Source organism: Suncus etruscus, chromosome 8 (genome assembly GCF_024139225.1).
Source record: "Suncus etruscus isolate mSunEtr1 chromosome 8, mSunEtr1.pri.cur, whole genome shotgun sequence".
Classification (NCBI taxonomy): domain Eukaryota; kingdom Metazoa; phylum Chordata; class Mammalia; order Eulipotyphla; family Soricidae; genus Suncus; species Suncus etruscus.
In genome coordinates this window covers 74,651,955-74,660,301 of record NC_064855.1, presented here as the reverse complement: position 1 = coordinate 74,660,301, position 8,347 = coordinate 74,651,955, and the positions used below count along the sequence as shown (strand labels likewise).

Below are 8,347 nucleotides of genomic sequence, written 5' to 3'. Positions count from 1 at the left end.
ATTCAATAAAGTTGGATTTTGTATTGCAAAATCAAACATTGAAGTATCTTTTATATTATATGATTATTTATAGCTACTACTTGAACAGAAACCAGTATAGATACAATGAAAAATAAAGGAAGATTGTCTTCAATGTAGGTTTGCAGGGTGTAGAATGCATGTGCTGTCTTTTTCATTTTTTCAGTCATGTTCCATATGATTACACATTTTTTCCTTGTGAATCTTAGAAAATTGTGTTATGATTTGTATTCTGAATGTATTAAACAGCAGGGGGTAGAACACAATAATATGATTCCTGGTGCTATGTTCTCTCTATGAATAAACTGCTCAAACTTTATTTTTTACTCAAGATACCTTCATATATAAAGAAATATCCAGAATGGTGTTTACATAAAATAAAGCACTCTATATAATATAAGTTTTAATAGCTGCTTAAATATTTAATAATTAAAGATACTAGATCAGTCGCAAACTTTTCTCTCAAATTTACTTAACAATAAAGTAAAACCAGGCAAAGTAATAGTTATGCTATCTAATGCTTTCTGTAGAGTTATTTTTATACATGTTTAATTTATATGTTTGTAGCAACTTGTCTTATATATTCACATAGTATACCTTAGGTGTAACATAATATAATTAAATAACAATTTACCATCTTGTCTTTCTCGGTGACTGTGTAAATATAAAATAAAAATTAAGATAACTTGGAAATGACTTCAAATCTTTGGTGTTAGTGTGTTACTACAACTCAAACCTACTCAAGTATTTGAGGAGCTGAATAAAAGTAGGGTAGTAATGACATTTTTCTCATTTTATTTTATTTTATTTTATTTATTATTTGGAGATGTGATACCCAGAATACTCAGGCCTCACTCTAGACTCTGCCAGACTTTGAGACTATATTGTTTGGGGATTAAACTCTAGTTAGCCACTTGTTAGTCAAGAGCTTGACAAGCTATGCTAACAAGATAAATGCTGAAGCTTTTTGTTTGTTTGTTTGTTTGTTTGTTTTGGGGCCACACCCTGTGATGCTCAGGAGTTACTCCTGGCTATGCACTCAAAAATTGCTCCTGGCTTAGTGGACCATATGGGACACTGGAGATTGAATCAAGGTCAGTCCTGGATCAGCTGTGTGCAGGGAAAAATGTCCTACCAGTGCGCTATTGCTCTGGTCCTATAAATAATGTTTTATAGACACTGATATGAAACAAATTAAGTGCAGATGTAATCAGAGTAGATAAATATTAAAACCCATAACACTCATATAATTTGAAACATGCTATTTCTATTGTCCCTCTTATTTTATTATTTTTATTGTAATAGTACCACCTTCAAAATGATACCTATTCTCAAAGCTGTATTTCTAAAGGCCATCTTTTTGGCAATATATCATAACATTAGATTTTTTTACACTTGTATCAAAAGCCAAATTAAACTCATTTTTTATTAAATTTTGTTCCATTGAGATCTATGTATTTGCTTAGAGGTTATAGTGTTTACAATATAGATATATATAAAGCAGCAAGGGAGTGATATCTCTGGTAGAACAATTCTTCATAAATAAAATGCTTCAGTATGTTTTCCTGTAACTCAATTCCCAGAATAATATCTAGTTAAAATCTAAACATAGAGATAGAAAATATTACTTCAGCAGAGAAGCTATTGTTTTTTTCATGCTTGGATCTAAAAAAACTGATTATATTTGGGCAAATACAAAAATTCAGGTAAATTCACTGGATTCAGAGCAATATGGTGGTTAGAGTAATAGTTTAATGTAGAGTGTAACAAAAATATTGAGCATATAATCACAGCATAAGCCAAAACAATTCCACTTCATTTATGTTAAATGTAATTTTATTTGAGTCTCCATGCATTTTGGAGGCAATGTTAGAGGAGGGAGCCACATTGAGTTATGCTCAGGGTCTACTTCTATAGTTTCTATGCTCAGGTTACAACATAATTTGCAGGGGAACCTAATCCTAATTAATGAATTAATTGCAAACAAATAGTACACACATTAGACTATTTATCTAGCTGTTAATTATTTTAAAATTAAAAAATGGATTTGATCAAATAGCAGTAGGGCATTTGCCTTGCACGCACCGATTCAGAATAGGAAGTGGTTTGAATCCCATATGACCCCTCGTGCCTGCTAGGAGCAATTTCTGAGTGCAGAGCCAGAGTAACTCCTGAGAGCTGCTGGGTATGGCCAAAAACCAAATATATATATATATATTGGGAAATTATTGTATTTTAATATCTTACTATTAAAAATTTTTATAATTCATGTAAAATTACTATGACAGCTTAATACTTTTAGTTTAAATCTTTTCATTTACAGATTATACTCATTTTGGTCTATTTCAGTAAGATACTACCCCCTTTTATTGGGAACAGAGTACAAAAATAAATTCTTCATAATTATTATTGGTATCATTATATATATTAGTAAACTGTTTTGGAGATGAAGCTTTATGGCAAAATTCAGATTAATGCAAATATTTGCCATACCTTGTGTTCCATCATATATTTTATCTTCTATACTCCTTAATTTATCATATTACTCATGATACTAAATTTTTCATATACTATAACCAATAACTTCATTAACAAATTTGAATCACATAATTTATATTGGGTTTCAATCTAGGTATTATGTGTTGTATGTATCTAGTTAAATGTAAAATAATGTATATATACTGCTGTAATTTTATACCGAGTGCTTTCTCCAACATGAAGTTCTTTATGCTCTTTTAATTGTATCTTGACACTCTACCTTCAATACTGGCAATAAATAAAACATTTACTCTTACCATAATTGCTTTTATAGCATGACATATAAAATTCAGAATTTTTAGACAGTAAATTAATCTGAATTTCTTTACTATTACAAATTTAAGATGCTTCCATAAGTCTATGACTAGATAGCTTATTATTTTTAGTTTTTAGACAATTTCCATTGTCTGTATATGCCATAGTACACTTTTTTAATATAATTTTTATTTTAATCATAGTGGCTTGCATATTGTTCACAGTAATATTTAGGTACATATTAATATTGAATCAGGGGAATTCCCATCACCTAATTGTCCTCCCTCCACCTCTGCTCCCGTCCTGCCTCCTATGTCCTCCACCCTCACCCCTGGGTCTGCTAGAATGAGTGGTCCCTCTGTGCCTAGATTACTACTTAGTGATCTTACAGCTGTTTGGTCATGGTACCTCCATTATATCCCCCTCTAATTGGGAGGCGGGACTAGATAGTTCAAGTTATGTGGTTTTCATTAACCCAGTGAAGTTCATCTTGGTTGCTTCCAAATTTTAACATTTAACAAGTAAATATTATTAACACTTTATTCGAAAAGCTTATTAAAGCTTTCTTTAAAATGTCTGGTGAACCAACATAGGTCCTGGGTCATTCACTGACAAGAGAAACCTCTGCTGCTGTGCTCTCTCCAGCCTCACTTTTCCACCAATTTTGAAAGAATGTCTAATACAATTGTATGTATCATACATTAAAGCACATTTACTTTTGTAAGAAAATACCATATTGTGTACCAAAGTAGCTGTATCAGTTATGATTCTCCCCAGAAATGCAAGAAAATTCATATCTTTCTATTATTGCCATATTTACTATTTTACTTTTCCATATTGTGACTATTATTATAATTTTGATTTACATATACATAATGGCATACATCAAACTCATTTAATATTAATTTACCATGTCTTTATATTATTTAATGTGAAAACTTAAAATCCCAGAATAATACTTGATTTTTAGTAGTTGAGATGATATGAAAACCTATAATCTAACTTTTTGTTTCTCATCAACTTGATATTCTCTTATATTCTGGGACCTATAGCTTGGTATCAAAACATAAATTTAGGAAATATCTTGGTCATTATTAAAAATTATTTTTTCTGTTTATTTCTCCTCCTTTTCTGGTGTTTCTGTCCATTACAAATTTCTTATACATTTTGCTCTTGTCCCACAGTACTTGGATATGACTGTCATGTTTTGTAAGTTTATGTTCTTTATGCTTTACAGCTTAAGATATGATGTATAATATCATTAAAATAAAAAATTCTTCCCTCAATTATATCTGATCTACTAGTAAGTCCACAAATAAACTATATTTGTTCATTTTAATATATATTTTTAAAATAATATATTTTCTAATCTCTATTAGAGTTGTTATCTTTCTGTTAATTTAACCATCAGCTTTTATACGGTGTCATCATTTATAACCCTTAGCATGTTAATAATAGTTGTTCAAAAAATCTGTTTTTTAGAATTCCAATATCCCAGGCACATGCTGTTTTAATATTTGTTCTCTTCTCAGTTTGTGTTTATGGTTTTGAAAAGTTCAAATCTTTTAATACCCTGACATATTGTGTTGGAAAATAGAAACTGTTGTATAATTTTAGCTAAGTCCTTGCAAGTAGTAAGAAGTGAGGTAGCATTCCATTTCTTGGAATTATCTCTTAAACCTTTGAATAAGATGACTTATGCCTCATGACTTTGAGTAAGATGATTTATGCCTCGTGACTGAGAATTCTGTAGGTATTTAATGTTGCTACTGGCTTGAAATTAATAGTTGAATATTTTCTTCCCTTTGCTTAAGTAGGCTCCAATTTTATCCAATGTATTGGGTTCTTCTTATATAGTATACTCATAAAAAAAAAAACTTGCTTTGAAGAATGCAAAATCCTCCAGCTTAATAAAAATGAGGCAGCTTTATACCCTGAAGAGTTTCTGTCCCTCCAAAATTCATGTTGCAAGACCATATCTCAAAGATGATAGAATTTGTATGTAGTACCTTTGAGAAGTTTAGTGAAGGTAGAATACCATTAGTAGAGATTTTGCATATGACAAAGGCTTATGAAAGAGATATTCATAGTTCTTCCACATGTTTGATCACAATGAGAAATCTCAATTTGAATTTCTAGTGATGGCCCTGATGTCAAACCATCAATAACTACAACTGTGATAATATTCTAGTTTACAAATTTGTCTGAAGTCATTTGTTATAGTGTTGTAAATAAACTAAAATTAATTAATGTATTATATTAAATTCATAAAATTGGTCTAATAATATAGCAGTCTTCAGGTTACTATATAAGTCATGAATTCTGGCAGTTTGAATAATTTTATATATTTTCCAGAAAAATTTTTCATATAATTTCAAGGAAATTGAGAGCTTAAGAGTAAATTTTGAAAATAAATGTTCTTACTGCAATTGCAACAGGTAATCTTTCTGCTGAACTCATCAAAATTATTACTATGTTTCTATAGTTGTGTGTATTTTCTCTGTAATATATTTGAATATTAATACTGACCCCATCATGGGATCAGTTTATGTGATTAAGGTAATAAATATCTGTAAAATATTTAAAGGATAAAACCACTTAATGTTATAAATAATGATCACCAAAATTGTGCCTTAACATCCACATAAGTGTTTGAGTAATATATCTGACATAAATATTCATTTTAAGAATAATAAATGTTTATGAGTTCATATATAAAACTTATTAAGTCAAGTTTTTATTTACAAGACTGATTAGTAGAAAGAACATATGGAGATAGCCAAGGAGCTCAAAAAATAGAAAGAAAAGAAATAGCAAAAGTCCACATAGATGTCAATCTTGATCCTATATTATAGCACTATATAAAAGTCTAGAATTAAGTGAAAAAGACCTGAGATACCTCAAATAGGTAGACACATTATGGAAAAATATACTGTCATTTAAATATATACTTTCATTTATAGATAATGTGTTAAACCTTTAATAATAAACTTTAATTACAGAATAGTTAAATTATACATTCAAAATTTTGGCTTATTATAAAGCCTATGGAGATGCTGTAGAGTGATAGAGGAGATGCTAATAAATTGTATTGAGATTTGTTTAGCACAGAATGGAGACTATAAATATGTGATCATTTATATCTTAATCAAACACTTATTAAAAATCAAAGAAGATAAAACATGAAAACATGGAAGACAAGTCAAGGAGGGAGATAAATTAAGAGAACAGATAAATCCTCTCATTGATTTTGACAAATGAATTTTATGAAAGAAAATGAATGTCACATCTTAAGGTGGCAGTTGACTGATGGGTATGAGTGCTTTGCATAAAAATATCCTACTTTTTATTTTTATTGCTGAACTTTCAGTATAGATATTAAATGCTAATAATAAGAAAACCATCACATCTTCATCACCATTTTTTATATTTGTGAAACTCCATTATCTCAAAATTCAGATAAAATTCTACCAGTTTGATAAATAAGTTTATCATTATTCTAAATTATTTTTGAAGAACAAAGCGATTTAAGGAATCAAGGGAGCGCTAATTTCTCCAAATTAAATTTCACATTATATAAATCTGTGAATATTTGCTATCTATTTAAGTAACCATAAGGAGAAACCGTTTTATATTTTACTTGTGCATTTAAGTTTTTAAAGGTAAACATAAACAGATATTGAAGGCTAATTTTAGTTTCTCTATTAAAACTATGAAATTTTATCTTATTTTCCCACAATTATTGTCCTTTTCCAGAAGTATTCTATACATGAAAATAGTGTGTAATTTATTTTCATATTTACTTAACTTTTAGTAGAATGCTTATATGTTTACCAAATACAAATAAAATGTAAGAACATGGAAGTTTTCTTATAAATTTTACATTGATTAGAATATCAGGTAAAAGGAAGAATTCATTTTGTTTTATATAATGGGATGTATTAGCAGACCACAAATGTCCCACAACACTATTTTTATATTATTTGTTATATACTTATATATTATTTGTTTTAGGAGTCACACATCATGATGCTCAGAGATTACTCCTAGATCTGTGCTCAGAGATGAGTCTCGGTAAGCTCAAGGAACCAAAATAGTGATGGAGTCAGCTGCAGGCAAGGTAAAAGTATACAATTTCTCTGGCCTCTATAAATTTTTTATGGAATGCTGCACTAATTTGTTTGTCATACTTGCACAGGGGCATGCTATCTTTTCTGTATCATTCCAATTTTAGTATATGTGCTGCCAAAGCGAGCATACGCCTCTATAAGTTTTGAAGCATCTCTAGACTAAAAAGTAAATTAAATCTGATAACTATATTTCTAACTAAACAAAAAGCACAATCCATATAGAGAAAGCTACACTAGACAAAAAATACTATATGCATTCAAGATCTCTTTATTCTGCATAACCATAGATAAAATAATAAAATCATAACTGTAAAGAAAAATATATTGATGTGAATTATGTATATTGATTTATTCTCTCAAGCCTAGCTATTAAGATTGATTTATGATAATTCACTAATTGTTTTACCCTTGTTACTTTATCTGTAAAATAAATAGATTGATAAGTATTCATGCATCTTTTCTAGCTTTAGCTAGATTTCTTACTTTTAATCAAGGTGAAGATACAAGTAATCATTACAAAAATATTTGACTATACTTCATCTGTATACATACTCAAAATGCTAATAAGGTACTATATTTTCTATTGTGAATTGGATTATTGTATCTTGAAATGTGGAATTTATATTTCTAGATTCATAGCAATGAAAGTGTTCAACATTTATAAATGTTATATTTATATGTATCATTTAAAAAGAAAGGGAAGGAGCTTGATTGAATTCATGAATATCTAAACTTATATATATATTTTATATATAATCTTGATATATATGTCAAGAAACTGTAGTCTCCATTGTTGTATCTATTCTGTTTATATAAAATAAGATACTGTAAATTACACTTATTAAAACTGCACATAATTATTATGTCTATAATTAATATATTATGTCTCTATATATAGACATATATAAATATAATATATTATGTCTATGTAAATTATGTAATTATGTAAAAATGTTAATTATTTTATTATCAAATTGGAATATATTAATCTAAAATCTTAACTGTGACTTTATTATTTAAAGTGTTATTGTGCCATTTGAAAACCATTAGATAAATGCAGTTTTTCTCATTTTAACCATATACTAATTGTTTATTAATAACCTACTAATGTGAGGAGTTATTAATTAGGGTCCTTTGTCATTATTTAAATCTATTGATTAACATGTGGATAGTGTTCATACCATTGGTGGCTTGAAATTGATTGGCTTAATTAGCTCAAATTTCAGCACTGGATTAATGTTAATTGAATATAGTCATGCTATATTGAATCATACATAAAATTAAGTTCTTCCATACAAGAAATTATATATCATTAATTTATACTGTCACCAAGAATAGAAATATAAAACATTTAAATATCAGTTTTTCTACTAAAATATAAGAGGTAGCATGTTTGATAAATACTT

General features: G+C 28.5%; 1 non-coding gene across 1 annotated transcript; it reads right to left on the bottom strand.

Moving 5' to 3' along the window:
* Window positions 1-6,959: 6,959 nt before the first annotated feature.
* On the bottom strand, window positions 6,960-7,069 carry LOC126017169 (U6 spliceosomal RNA). The gene has a single exon (XR_007498827.1). It is a non-coding gene; the product is annotated as a U6 spliceosomal RNA (small nuclear RNA).
* Window positions 7,070-8,347: the final 1,278 nt, after the last annotated feature.